The 15,471-nt window shown below is 45.9% G+C and overlaps 1 non-coding gene across 1 annotated transcript; it reads left to right on the forward strand.

Moving 5' to 3' along the window:
- Positions 1–5,863: 5,863 nt before the first annotated feature.
- Positions 5,864–5,979, forward strand: LOC138268871 (U5 spliceosomal RNA). The gene has a single exon (XR_011200167.1). It is a non-coding gene; the product is annotated as a U5 spliceosomal RNA (small nuclear RNA).
- Positions 5,980–15,471: the final 9,492 nt, after the last annotated feature.

Raw genomic sequence — 15,471 nt, forward strand, 5'->3', positions numbered from 1 at the left:
ATTCTTTAGCGAGAGTATCGCACATAACTTTAAAAACATATCTCTGCGTAGGTGCATTCCATTGCAGAAAGGTGGACATAATATCAGACGTACTATATTGGGGACCCTTCTTGATCCATCTACAAGCAAGTGAGTCCAATTTTTCTCGCTCTTCGGAGTCTGGGAATTGACTACGAGACTGTCTTCGAGAAAAAGCTGGAGACACATTTAAAGCTTCAAAGAAAGGTGATAAGAGACCAGAGACAGTATCTGCAAATCGCTTACGCATAGATGGAGAATTTGACATAAGGATAGGGGACAAGGTATTAGGTGAATTAACTAAAGGAGCATTAGGAATTGCCAAAGGAGCAGAAGGCAAAGGAGTTAAAGGCAAAGCTGGCATAGGCAATACTTGAGGAGGCAAATGTGGAAAAGCTGGAGCAGGCGGAAGCACAACTGGCGGCTGAACAGGCTGTAACATCGGGGGTGCATTAGCACCTTGTACATAGGGCGGAGGCAATTTCAATAAGTGGGACATTAAGGAATCTTCCTCAAAATCTTTTCTCTTATCAAGGGAAGAGATAGGCAACGTCGGATAGCATTTATCTATTGCCATTCGATGCTGTCTGTCTGAAATTTCCATTGCATTATCTATTTCATCATCTTTGAATTGCTGAGCAGCCTGTATAATCGTCATTCCCTGTGTTTTCCTATCTCGTTTCGCTTGTTTAATTTCTCTCTGTTTGGCTTCCTTACGCCAAAGGCGAAAAGAGTCAAACATTGCCGGCCGGGCTTTTCTTTTAAATAACGTTGCTTCTAAATTATCTAGCACATCAGTTTCGAAACTACCATTTTCTGGCCATTTTAAAACACCATCTTTCTTTGTATATCGGGTCCATGTCTTATTAAAGGCAATAGGACCAACACCATGTTTAGAATAGAGCTCATATGTGGGAGTTCCAACCGAAGGAATCGGACAGGAGTCCTCAAGCTGGGAGTCCCTATTACAACCAAAGCAACAAAGTTTTCCAAACTTAGTCAGACCAGACATCTCACGATTTTTACTGGCTGTTCACAAACATCAAGGGGGTAAAACTTTCAGTTTACACAGCACAAATGCACTTACCCCTCGGCTTTGGCCACTGCAATGGCCAAATCTAAGGACCTAAGGACAAAACAAAGACCAAAATTTGTGGGCGCGACCCACCAAATACTTAACTAAGGATGTCTTCTTACACCAACAGAGGCCCGTCTATCGTCTCACTTTACCATACATCATCAAAGAAAGGGCCAAGGCAGGGCGGCAGTCAGGGCAGCAGTCGTCAGTAGCCGTCAGGAAGGAGTAACCGCGCTGAAAAAGACCTTCGGACCACTTCGACATACAGGGGTCGCTTGACGTGGCTCGCGATTCCTCCAGAATTTTCTTGCGGGGTTCCTCACGACCTTCAGGCAGAACCGGTACCGCTGAAGCCGCCCCACGTTGGGCGCCAGTTGAAGAACCAGAACCTTATGGGCCTGGCGGCGCAGGGTACGCCTGAAATCTCCTTGGATTCACCTGCCTCAACTAACAGAGACACGGGACACTCTGTCAGGCGTAAAAGATCAGATTTTATTAGCTGCAGCTAGTACAGTTGTCCAAGAAGTACACAAGGTATGTTCTCAGGAGACTGCCACTTTACTTTGTGGCGCACAATCTTATATACCGTATAAAAACCATTTATTAACTACATACACTCCCAGAACACATAGAAAGGAGCCAGTAAGAATAATGTAAAGATAGAACAGAGCCAATAGAAATGTCGGAAAACAAGACAGCACCAATAGAAGGAATTGGAAAACAAAGTATCAAGTGACTTAAGGTTGCCTCCCCTCCAGCTGTGTTTGTCACCCCTCCCTTGAACTAATTCATTAACCGATCCACAACGAAGTTGCATGTGGTGCGATAAGTTTGTGTGCGTTTGGAGGACAGTTGTGAAATGAGAGAATACTAGCAAAGGACAGCGAAGGCCAGACGATAAGATAAGATCGGCGGAGAATAGTGTGAGCCTACAGATAGTTGAAACAAGGATTAGAAAACCAGACAGAGATTAGTGTACTCGGTCAGACCTTAATACCAGCCTTGTAAAGATAGAGGCAGAAGGCTGTTTTGAACACCATGTTGCAGAATAAGCAGAAAAGGCAGAATGGACTTCGTTCGCTGTGCTGCCTGAGTGAAGGCAACATAAAATGGCGGGTCGATACGATCGTATTAAAAATCGAATTTCCTCACTCTGCTATAGACCTTCAAAGGAGATATGTACATGATATATGTCATTAAGAGTGTGTGTGTATGTGACCATTGTATGTTAGGCATCACATAAGCTCTGGGATGTTCCGTGTCCTACTCAGTGTCTCAGCAATGCTCCATGAGGCAACACTCTTATTCTGATAAGTAGAGATGAAGGTGTGTAAAAAGGAATAGCCAGACCATGATATGGTGATTATAATAGGTGTTTATTTACATTAGTTAACTAAAGTGGTGAAGGTGATCATATTCAGAAGAAATTATTTACAATCTGTTGCCGCCTGCGTATACCAGCAGCTGTGTTCTGTAGTTCCCCCTCCTATTGCAGGCCATCATCCTCCTCTTCCTCCTCTTCAGGCATGTGTGGCTCTGGTTCCAGGAGGGGAATGTTTCTTCTGACACAAATGTTGTGCAATATTGCACATGTGAGGATGATCCTACAGACCATCTCGGGGGAATATAGGAGGCTACCACCAGTGATGTCGAGGCAGCGGAACCTTAACTTGAGGATGCCGAAGGTCCACTCGACAATGCTGCGCGTCCTCCTATGGGCATCGTTGTATGCACGCTCTGCAGCTTTACTCGGGTTGCCAAATGGTGTCATAATCCATGGCTGGATGCCATACCCCTGATCAGCTGCAAGAGAAAATGAATGGGATCATGTTGATGTAGAGTGCACTATTGAAAAGACCTTTAATGGCAGTAGTTGTCTTGTGTTGTCTGTGACTCTTTTGTGTACTAATGTGACATCCTATGCTTGTAGGCTATACCATCTGCATTGTGTTGTTTCCTTGGCTGAACAAGTGTTTGTCTGCTAAATGTTTGTCAGCAGTATGTTTTGGGATTTTCAGTACAGTGTGCCCTCCCTAGCATTGTGACTTGTGATACAGGTGTCCGGGTGTCTTCACTGGGGGTGAGATGATAGTTCCATGCAGAGTTGAAATTGAAAGTGTTGTTAACACGCTCATATCAAAGTACCCTGGACATCCCATACCGTTAGACTTAGGCAATGTATTAATGTACAGGTCATTGGGACACTTACAATTTGCAAGGTGATATTTCGGCAACCACACTCATTAATGTCTTAACATTAGACTGTACAGTAAAATCCGATGTGTGACAGGTTCAATGGTGACTTAAGAAACATGGCTAATGATGTCAGGACCTCAGTGTATTCCTGTTGACATGTTGCTGTTGTGGTGTATGTGTTGTGTGTCCTAGAGGGTTGCTGTGCAGTGTATATATATATATGTAGGTTTTTGTACTTACCAACAAGTAGTCCATTGCCATACCGTCCATCCTGGAAGTGTTGATTGATGGTGCAGTGACGGAAGATGAAGGAGTCATGTACACTCCCAGGATATTTAGCCACGATGTTGCTGATCAATCCTTGGTGATCGACTTTGGCCTGCACGTTGATGGAATGTGTGTGCTTCCTGTTGCGGTAGAGGTGTTCAGTCGCAGCAGGTGGCACATAACGTACATGTGTGCAGTCGATTGCACCAAGGACGTGTGGGAAGCCACTGATTGCGTAGAACCCCTGTTTTGTTTCCTGCTGCTTCTGCAGTGTGTTAGGGAAGCAGATGTGGCGGGGTGTCAGTTGAATGATGGCATCCAGTACTTTGGGCAAAAAGGCAGAGAATGATGGTTGTGATATTCCGCCAACCAGGGCACCAGTTGTTTGAAAAGAGCCACTTGCCAGCATATGAAGTACGGCAAGCAGATTCGTTTCTGTTGGGATGGTGCGGGGTGTCACCAAAGTGGGGGCCAAGTGCTGTTCAATGTTTCGCAGCAGCTGCTGAATGGCCTGTCAGTTCAACTGGTACCTCTGTATGATGGCGTGTTCCCTGAGGCCCTGAAGGGTTGTTCTTGGGTGGAATATCCTCTCCTGCCTTCTGCGCTGCCTTTGGGGTCCCTGCTGGTGTTGTTGTAGCTGCTGTTGTTGTTGCTGGCTCCTCGTCTGCGTGCATGCTGGATTAGAATCACCTCCATTGCTCCCTGTTGCTGCTCTGCTGCTTGTTCTGTGTGTTCTGATTATATACAGGTGTGTTTGCCCCATTTTAACGCCTGCCCTGACCCAGGCATTAATTTTTGACGCAAATCGGGCTGTGCGTCATTTCTGGCTCTGCCTCCCGGCTGTGCGTCATTTTTGCCCGAAAGCATAAATACGACGCACGGCCGTTTAAGCCATTTTTTGGACGGGAACGCCTACCTTGCATATAATTAACGCAAGGCGGGTTGACGCATCCAAAAAATGACGCACACGGCGGAATTTTGTCGTCCGTGGGCTCGGGCATCAAAGTTTAAATACGGGGCAACGTTTGCGCTGATTGTGCGTCCAAAATTTTGACGCACAATCGGCGCAGACGGAGTATAAATATGCCCCTTGGTGTTTTGTTCTGAGGACTGCTGTCTACTCTTTTGCATAGGCTGAGTGTAGGCCAGGTGGCTCATGGGAAATAATTTCTGCGGAGGGTGAGGCTGCTTTTCTTGGCTGTCTTGAGTCATCACGAAAGCAGGCATTAGATTGTCTCTGCTCCCAACATCTCTGCTGTCAGCAGGCCAGGGGTCACACTACTTTTCACAGGTGGCCACCAACACTCAGGCTGTGCTTTTAATAAGGCTTGCCAGTTATTTGTGCCTGTTATTGGTGCCCCTGGAGGTATACAGGTGGCTAGTTCTGGGTGGTGTAAAGATGGTTAGTTCTGGTCTGGCTCCCTCTCAGATTCATTTGAAAGGGTTGTCTGGCTTGTGATTCTGGTCTAGCTAGCTAGATCCTTTTAGATTCAGGCTCAGCTAGAGGATGTGCCAGAAAGCACATGACTTGTTCTGCAGCATGGTGGTGGTCCAGTGCATTTGGATGGGATGGTTAGTGCAGGAAAGGGTAAATTATCATGGAGACAAAAGGCCTAGAAAGTGACTCCCACCGAAAGGGATAGTCATACAAGCAGGCCCAGCTGCTTTAAAGTGTGCTGCCTCTGAGTCCATGGGAAGGTAAGCAACGCTCTTTTGCAACAGAACTGGGTTCAACATTCTGTCTAATTGCTTTAACACTGCACATAAATGTCTGGCAAAATCTACCAGAAGATAACCGTGTCAGGAAAGCATTGCAGGGAGAAAAAAAGCCAGCATTTACCATTGATATCTCAGCTTCTGGTCGGTATTCCCTTATTTTCACCTGCCTGCTGCTGCGTACCTGGGTGGTGTCTAATGGGAATACTATTAGCGCTGCAAAGCCTTACTGTGGCATCAGTGGCATTCAATACACGCAATCTATAGAAAAACGTTTCCCTGATCGCCACTTCACTTACAGCCTGCCTCCAGCTTCCTGTTTTCCCTGCCCGGCAGACTCACCCTGGCCAATCAGCTGAGGCGAGTGGCACCGAAATTTGCATATGCCCAGAGAGAATCCGGAGAACGGTCCACCATTTTTTCTTTCTCTACTTGACGCAGGGGCCTTGAACTTTTGGGCTGTTTTGCTTTCCCCTGTGGTTCTTGCCCTGTTAAGTAGGGCAAAAAACCACCTCTCGGACCCTCGTCCTCGCAATGCCAGGGTCTCTGTTTGTGGCGCCACATGTCCTGCTAGGCTCAGCTTGTAACACGCTCGGGTTTCTCTGCAAAATGAATAAATCTTTTGCCTTTTACGAAAGATTTCCGTGGAGAGGAACGTTTACGAGTTTCATTCAATTTTTTGATGTCTTGCCACAGCTGAGGCTGTTTATTGCTTGTTGAAGACAAAAGTGCTAGTAGTTGGGGTACATCTGTGGGCTGTCTGCTGTTTCCTTTACAAGAGGAAGTTGGTGTTTTGTTCTGAGGCCTGCTGTCTACTCATTTGCATAGGCTGAGTGTAGGACAGGTGGCTCATGGGAAAGAATTTCTGCGGAGCATGAGGCTGCTTTTCTTGGCTGTCTTGAATCATCACGACAGCAGGCATTAGATTGTCCCTGCTCCCAACATCTCTGCTGCCAGCAGGCCAGGGGTCACCCTACTTTTCACAGGTGGCCACCAACACTCAGGCTGCGCTTTTCATAGGGTTTGCCCGTTATTGGTGCCCTTGGAGGTATACAGGTGGCTAGTTCTGGGTGTTTTGGGAGGTGCAAAGATGGCTAGTTCTGGGCTGGCTCTCTCTCACATTCATTTGAAAGGGGGTGTCTGGCTTGTGACTCTGGACTAGCTAGCTAGATCCTTTTAGATTCAGTCTGAGGCCGAGATGCTTTAAAGTGTGTTGTCTCTGAGGCCATGGGAAGGTAAGCAGAACTCTTTTACAGCAGCACTGGGTTAAACATTCTGTCTAATTGCTTTAACACTGCACACAAATATCTGGCAAAATCTACTGAAGATAAAAAGCCAGCATTTACCACTGATACCTCGGCTTCTGCTCGGTATTCCCTTATATTAACCATGTAACAATTATGCTTTCATAACATAAACGTTTGATCTCAGCCTAGAAATGCACAAAGATTTAAATATGTATGTCACATATTGGACTGCACAAAAAACAATGAAACTAAAGCTTGCTTTTCTCATGCGCTTTCACATTTGCAACTGAGGCCTAAAAAGTTTTACTAATTGAACTTGAAGCGCTTTGATCGTCATGCATGAAGTGCTTTACTCATTATGTCAAGGGCGCTTCTACTTGTTTTGCCTGAAGCGCTTTGCTCGTTGTGTCAAGGGGCTCTTTACTCGTTTTGTCCGAAGCGCTTTGATCGTCGTGCCAAGGGTGCTTTACTCATGTGGCCTGAAGCGCTTTGATTGTCGTGCCAAGGGGGCTTTTCTCGTGTGGCCTGAAGTGCTTTGATTGTCGTGCCAAGGGCGCTTTCCTTGTGTGGCCTGCAGCACTTTGATTGTCGTGCCAAGGGCTCTCTACTTGTGTGGCCTGAAGCACTTTGATTGTCGTGCCAGGGTCCTGTCTTCGTGTGCCATGAAGCGCTTTGATTATAGTGCCAAGGGCGCTTTACTCGTTTAGCCTGAAGCGCTTTGATTGTCGTGCCAAGGGTGCTTTACTCGTTTAGCCTGAAGCGCTTTGCTCGTTGTGCTAAGGGGCGTTTTACTCGTGTGGCCTGAAGCGCTTTGCTCGTTGTGCTAAGGGGTGCTTTACTCGTGTGGCTTGAAGCGCTTTGATTGTCGTGCCAAGGGCGCTTTACTCTGTTGGCCTGAAGTGCTTTGATCGTCGTGCCAGGAGCGCTTTACTTTTGGTCTAAAGCGTGTTGCTCGTTTTGCTAAGGGGCGCTGTACTTTTGGGAGTAAGCAACCCCCTTCAAGACGTGACTCATCAAGACCTTACCGATACGAGTACTACCTACTCGTTTTTTAATTTACCATTGAAACAAGGATACTCTGACATGCTGCCACTCTGCCATGCAGGAAATCCGCTTTCTTCAGAGTAACTCCCCACGAGGTCCGACTGCACCGAAGTCTTCAAAATAGTGAGCAATGTGCTTGGGTGTGGCTGGGGCTTTATAGGCCTGCCACACCCCCAAGATGGCCGCTGCCTTAAAAACTTGGGAGTTGTAGTCCATTCATAGAATGGCATTGATAAGTGCATCTTGTTCACCAATGTCCTGACCCTGCAGCTACATGAGCTTTACCACAGGGCAGGCGACACTGATGACCACTTCTGGAGCATGCGGGGATGACAAGCGGCACGCATGATGTGCCGCAAAGACGCAAAGCAGAGGTCAGGGTGGGCCCTGGACCGCTCACAGCCTTATTCCTGACAGTTAGGCACCACACAGGGAACACATTCAGGCCACAATTATGAGCACTGGAGTCCTGGCTAGCAGGATCCCAGTGAGAAAGGCAAAAACAAACTGACAAACAGGTAAAAAAAATGGGGGTAACATGTCAGGCACAATGGTATTTTCCAACAGCAAATGGTAAACTTTTTGACGCAAATCTGCCCAAGCGCTGATTTGCGTCAAAATTTATAAATATGGGCCTAAGGCCCATATTTATACTCTGCTTGTGCTGGATTTGCATCATTTTATTTACGCAAATTCGGCGCAAAACTAAAACCATATTTATACTTTGACGCAAGACCCATCTAACGTCAAAATATCTCAGTGTGCGTCATTTTCTGGATGCTTGAAACCGCCTTGCGTTAATGAGATGCAAGGTAGGCGTTCCAGTCAAAAAAATGACTTAAACACCCGTGCACCATATTTATCCAACTGTGCAAAAATGCTGCATGGCTGGGAGGTGGAGCCGGAAAATGGAGCAAATCCCGATTTTCGCCAAAACTTAGGGGCATATTTACACTCTGTTTGCACCGAACTAGTGTCATTTTATTTACTCTAATTCAGTGCAAAACTAACTCCATATTTATACTTTGGAGCTAGACCCCTCTAGTGCCAAATTTATGGGGTTAAAGTCATTTTTTGAAAGTGGAGAACTACCTTGCCTTATTGAGATGCAAGGTATGCGTTCCCGTGCAAAAAATGACTCTATGGCCTTAACGCCATATTTAGGGGCATATTTATACTCTGCATCATATTTATACTCTGTTTGCACCGAATTAGCGGCATTTTTTTTACTCTAAGGCCCATATTTATACTATTTGACGCAAAACTGCGCTGGCGCATTTTTGCATCAAAAATTTTACCGCGGGCTAGCGCCATTTTGGTGCGCCGTGCGGGCGTCATATTTATACTTTGACGCACGTCGGCACAAACCACAGGTGGGAGTCATTATTTTTGACGCACACCGCAGCGTCAAGTCGTAAAGCAAAAGTACGTTAACACTGCGGAAATGACTGTGGGTCGATTTACGACCCCGCAAAGCGGATATGCGCCGTTTTTTGAAGCAATAGCGTCCAAAAAAACGCGAACACCGCCATTACACCAGAGGAGAGCCAAAATGGATCCCAGATGCCACTACAGACCCCAGGACATTTTTAAGAAGAAAAGAAAGTGTCGCTTTAGTGCAGAGGAGCAGGAAATTCTGCTGAAAGAGGTGACGGAACACCAGCACCAACTGTTTGTTACATCAAAGTTGCCAATCAGTTGGAGAGAGGCTATATGGCAACAAATTGTCAACAAGATTAACAGTGTGGCTGAAGTACGCAAAACAGTCATCAAGTGCAAGAAACGCTGGCATGACTGCAAGCTCAGGACCAAGGAAAAGATGGCCAGGAACAGGAAGGCAGCACTGCAGACTGGAGGGGGGAGTCCAGCACACCAGGAGGCCCTGGACCACATGGAGGAGATGGTCGCAGCCGTCATCCCTGAGGAGATCGTCACAGGGATTCAAGGACAGGACAGCGCAGACTACCAGGAGACAACACACATGCAGGGTAAGTCGCATGGGAAACTAAAATGCACTAATGTCACCTGTGAGCAAGGGGGGGATACCGACCACTAAATGCATGGAAGTCATCTAATACATGGAGTGGTATGGGTAAAGGGGCACGGCATGGGGGCATGGCCCGTTCTGAGAAGACCTGGGGCACACCATTACACAACACCAACAACAGTCCCATGGGGGCATGCTGTCATGCCAACAATGGAGCAAAGGGAAAGCCACGCCAGGAGGGAAGGCCACAACATCAAACTGACATCCCGGCACACGTCAGCCACCATAACCCCTACATTAACTAGGGCCCTATTAACAACCTCTAGATATACTGACAACTGGAATGTAACTGCAACAACATTTGCCACTACCACCTCTACTCTGTGTGAAGCTCAAGTAGCCAATGGCAGTACCCTCCCCATGGATCATCAGTACACCTACAGCCAGTGAAAGGTCTCACCATGAGAATGGATGTAGACGGAGGCTTGAGCAGGAAAAGAAGGTGGCAATTCTCTATTTGGCATAAACCAACCCCTAGAGGCAATGGGGCTGACAAGTCTGATAACTCAATAACATACATGTGACACACAGGTGGGCCATAGGCCTGGAAGAATGCCCATCTGAAGAACTGGAGAAATTAACACAAAACAAGATCACAAAGTGAATTCATCAAAAGGCAGGCACGTCACATCAAAATTGCCACAACACAGACACACTGATTGTACCCTGTTTCATTGCAGAGGAAGATGGATCTCATGCCGATATGCCTGTCCCAGATTTCCCTGATGACATGGATGACGAGCCGATAAACATTCACCAGGAGACTATCCAAAAGGTCCTTGACACCCTCCAGACCCCACCTTCAGTCACAAGGAGGATCACAGAACAAGCAGCCATCGCAGAGGATCCACCCACCACCCCAGTTGTAAGACCTGCCAGCTCCAATACAGCTGAGGACTCAGACGACACTGGCACCAGCTTTGCGAGAACTGTAGTTGAAGTACAGCGGGAGCTGGCCAAGGAGGTGCGGGTGGGGATGCAAACTATGGCAGCCAGCCTTGAGGGGATGCGTTTGTGCATGATGTCATCTGCAGATCAGGCAACACCTATGCAAGCCCTAACATCCATACTGCAAGGACTACAAGAAACTGTCAAGGAATTCACCACTGCAGTAAGGGAGTTGCCACAACAGCTCGCACCCCAAACCTTCCACTGCATGCACGAATGCAATCATGACTCCCTCAGGGCCGACCTGGCTGCCTACCATCGTGATGTGGCTGCTATTCTCAAGAACCAGCAGACCCTCCTTGCTGCAGTACTGCCCTTAAGACCTTCACAGGGAGCAGCGACCGGGATGTCTGACTCCACGTCTTCTAACACTGAGGTGTGTGTTGCCCCTTCAGAACCAACAGCAACAAGGACAGAGCAGGCAACACACACATCAGAAAAAGAAGACATGGAACAGATCACATTCACAAGGAAAATGACCCGGAAGCACTAGTCCCTGCCACATGGCCCACATTTACCAAGGTCCTGCGCTTTGTAACTTGGCAGTCTTGCAACAACTTTACTCAAGCACTGTTCTTCAAACCACTGTATATCTTGTCACCCAGCCCAGTGATTGTCTCTCTCCTACTCATTGCCAAATCCTGTCCCTCTGCACTGTCTGAAACATCAACCCCAGCATGTCAAAAGCATTTCCGTAACCCCTTGTGTTGGATCACAATGTAAGATGCCACTATAATGGACTCACAATCATGGACAATGTACAGATAGCACTACAGCACGTTTCTATAAATAGCACTTCCACAACAAATCTGTCTCTGGGTAATGTGACATATCAACTGTGAAGTAGATAACTGAAATGTGCCTACTGTCAAATTACGTAGCTTGTCAATACAACCGTCCTGATAATATGTAGTCAGAGAATTCTGCACAGTGCCCATGATTGCATCATACTCTGCCCATCCTGAGGGACAAATCTGATGAAGTGAGAAACCATACACCACCATGCTGTGTTGGACAGAAGAATGCTTCCTCAGGGGATAACTAAGTCATCAAATAGTGGCCGCAAAATGTTGGCAACATGCAAAAATAACACAATAAACATGCCAAACTAATCTTAGTAAACACTAAAAAAAACTGCATAAATGAAGGTGTCTGAGTTAACATACAAATAGGTAATCATGCCGAACTGTGTCACAAATGATGTATGAGGGTCATGAAGACAAGAATACAAGATTGCCAATGAGAACTCATCTTATAAGGGTGTGCATGATCATCACACGGCAGTCAGACCTAAAACTGTTTCCCCAATACCAAATCTGGAAGCACTGTTTGTGACTTTCAAAACACACTTATCAACAGAAACACATTGGGATCCATATTAACTGTGATTGGTGGTTGCAACAAAGGGTCGACACTTTGCAAGGTAGCTTTGGGCTAGCTGCCAATCGTACAGCTCAGTTGGGATTTGTTTGTAGCATAGGCCACAGATGTTATAGTACAAAATTGATGTACACTGAATCCAAACCCACGATCAAGTACCATTCAACACATACAATTAAGGGTTAACCAAATATTTATTAAATGCTAATCACAGATGAGGAAACTGAGGGAAAATTCTTACCTACCTTAATCTACCCTGACTTTTCATAAATAGATATCATATTTTGCTGCAGCCTAATTTTCAACTCTAGAACTGTAAAATATGCCTCAAACAAATATTATAACCCAATAATGAAAAAAAAATTAACTCTGCATTATTTGCACTCCTGTGCGTCAAAAAATATGACGCACAAGCTGTATGCGTGAAAATATGACGCATAGTGGGGAAAAAACGTGGCCATTTTATGCAGGATGTGATGTAATAGGATATTCTGTTTACAGAATCTGTACAGTGGGTGTACTTTCACTTTCACTCTTCAGTCTCAGATTATTCTAGACTGTGTGGCTGTGTGCAAAGTGTTGTCCTGTGTATTAGTGCTTTTGTGTCCAGTGTGCCATCTCACTTGTGCTTTTGTCATCATTGTCTTGTTGTAGAATACTGTCTGAGTCTGTGTTGTCATAATTTGTCAAGTCCAGTGTTATATTTATTGTCTGTGGGAGTCTGTTGTGGGTACTGTAATATAGGGGATAGTTGGGCTCTTCTTCTTAAGTTTTCTTTGTATTTCCCCACTCTACCTTTCCCCATTTCCCCCTTTTCCTTTTTTCTACTACTTTTTCCCCTTTTTCAGTGCTGACATGTCTGGTAGGCCATGGCTTTCCAGGATGGGTGAGGAGGAATTGGGGGGGTTCATATGGCTGGTTTGCCATTTCCTCCCACTGATGCTGGAGGCTGGGGGTAGGGTGATACAGGGGTATCACACGGAGGCCCGTAAAGTCCGGTGGGGGAAGGTGCGCCATCACTTGGTGCGTCTATATGGTAGCCAAAGGAATGACCATCAATTGAAGCACCGCTGGGCTGATCAGATCTCCAGGGAGCAAGATCTGCTGGACCACCTGGGAATCAGGATTGGTGGACATGTTGGTGAGTACAGATCATTTAAATCAGCACAATTTAAAGCTGTGTTGTGACATGTGATGATTGTTACACAATCTGCCAGATAAGTAGCTGACTGTGTGTAATGCTAGGGAAACATATAGGGTAATTGATGCACAATGTGAAGGATGACAAATGCTAGCAGTCAGGTAGCTCATGTTTTCTACACATACTGGTTGCCTGTAGCAGAATGTAATGTAGTGCCGCCTTTGTGTCAGACAAGCGACACATTAATGACGCAATTAGAACTCTACAGGTCACAATAGCCAGTGAAATATGGATGTAGAAACATCATACCTACATATGTTGACGCTTGGATCTTCCGGGTGCATGTACTTCCACAAGTTGTACTAGAAGTGTGTGGGACTACAGTGCAACGGCCTAGGTGTACATGCTATTCATGATCATGGGTGTTCTTGCTCCTCTGTGTCTGTAGAAAAATATGCCTCACTGGAAGTATTTGATGTTGGCCTAGGTCAGTACATTTTGACATGTGTGGACCTTGGATAGGACAAGGTTTAGCTGACTCTGATTTGTTGATAGCCCTTCACTGGTGGTGTGTGTGTGGAGGCAAAAACATGTTGAGCTTTCTATACACTCCTGGGTGTGCATCGATTTTGGGATTGTTGGTTGTTCTTCCCACCGCCCCCTCAAAGACAGCCATGTGTTTGGGAATAGGGTACCTAGGACTGTAGCAACCAGTATGTTACACATACTTGTGACCATTTGAAACTTTGTTTTGAACCTAGTGTACACACTCGGTTATGGAACATGAGTCCTATACTAGCAAATCCAATTACAAATTGCAGATCTTGAGGGTTGTGATTGTTATCACATACACTGACATATGGAGTCCAGGCAATAGGCGGAGGAGGTGCAGCATGAATGTAGGCTGCATTTGTAATTTTTATGATGAGAAGTTTAGGCTGATGTCACCCATCATGTAGATAATTGTATATGCTATGTGTGAGATGACCTGTGTATGCAGGCTTCCCATGTACTTCCTCTGAGACTTTCAATGATCTATATGGTGATATGAGCTGTTACACTAACAGTAAAAGTAATTTCCGATTGACCCATTGTGCTATTCCACACAATGCATTTCCTATGGTAAATAGTTGCCCTTTCTCTTCACAGCTGCAAACATGAGTGCCGCACAGAGGCATGAATTTGAGAGGCGGGCCATGAGGTACCGACACATCCTGCAGGTGCAGTCGGGGTTCCGACAGATGGCCCGAAAATACCAGGCGGATCGGGCCTCCGGAGCATGGTGGGCTTCACCACAGGGTGGCCCAACGTTGCCCACTACAGCCACCACAACCACCAGTTCTCCCCAAGTGGCCCCAGCAACGGCGGGGACAGTTGTCCCTGCCTCTGCAGCACGACCAGGCCCAGCATTATAAGAGCTGCAGGACAGTCCAGTGGGCTACGCTCAACACCCACACAGAGCACCTCTGCCGGGACCCAGACAGCAGCAGCACCTCCAATTGACCTGCGGCATTCCAGGCTTTGGACCGCAAAATGGACAAGTTCATTAGGAAGGTGGACAAGCTGAGCCAGGATGTGGCCTACATAAAGAAGCGGGTCAGGTCCATCAGGCAGACCCTCCGGAGGGCCAACCTCTAGGACTGATATGGTCTATTTAAATGTATCCCTCCCCTCCCTCCTCTTTCCTTTTTATCATGATTAGTGGGCTTGGGGGATTAGTGTTAGGTTAGTATAGGTTGTTAGCTTAGTTAGTGTTAGGGAGGAGGGTGGGGGTTCCTTATTCTTTCTACTTTTATTATTAAGTGTGTGGGTGGGGGTCAATGTTGGGCTTCCTGTCTGTTTAGAAAAAATATATATATATATATATATATATATATATATATATATATATATATATATATATATATATATAAATAAATAACAATTCTCCCAAAAAATATATGTTTGTTTAGGATAGTATAGTATGTGTGTAGGTTAGTATGTGTTGTCCTGCATGTGTCCTGTCTCATAATGGTGGGTGGGGGGTTGATGTTTAGATCGATTCGTTATATGTGTAGAGTAAGTTTAGCTTAGGTTAGTTAGGGACAGTTGTGGGTTAGGAGTAGTCAGGTTAGATTAGTGTAGGTATGACTTTTCCCTTAGTTGCCTCTGGTGTGATTACTTATGAATAAATATATAGTTAACCCTTTGCATTATGTGTTAACTGCTACTTGATCATGGCCTTGCCATCAGTGTAGGTGATTGTTGTTCTATGACATTTGTGTCCTATGCTACAAACCAAAGAAATAAGAGGTTTAAAATGGCAGCTACCCCTGTGCTAACTTGGGAAGTATCCACCATTTGATAGAACCACCATTTGGAGTTTACATGGATCACAAAGGATTTGTGT

Source organism: Pleurodeles waltl, chromosome 12 (genome assembly GCF_031143425.1).
Source record: "Pleurodeles waltl isolate 20211129_DDA chromosome 12, aPleWal1.hap1.20221129, whole genome shotgun sequence".
In the NCBI taxonomy this organism is placed as follows: Eukaryota; Metazoa; Chordata; class Amphibia; order Caudata; family Salamandridae; genus Pleurodeles; species Pleurodeles waltl.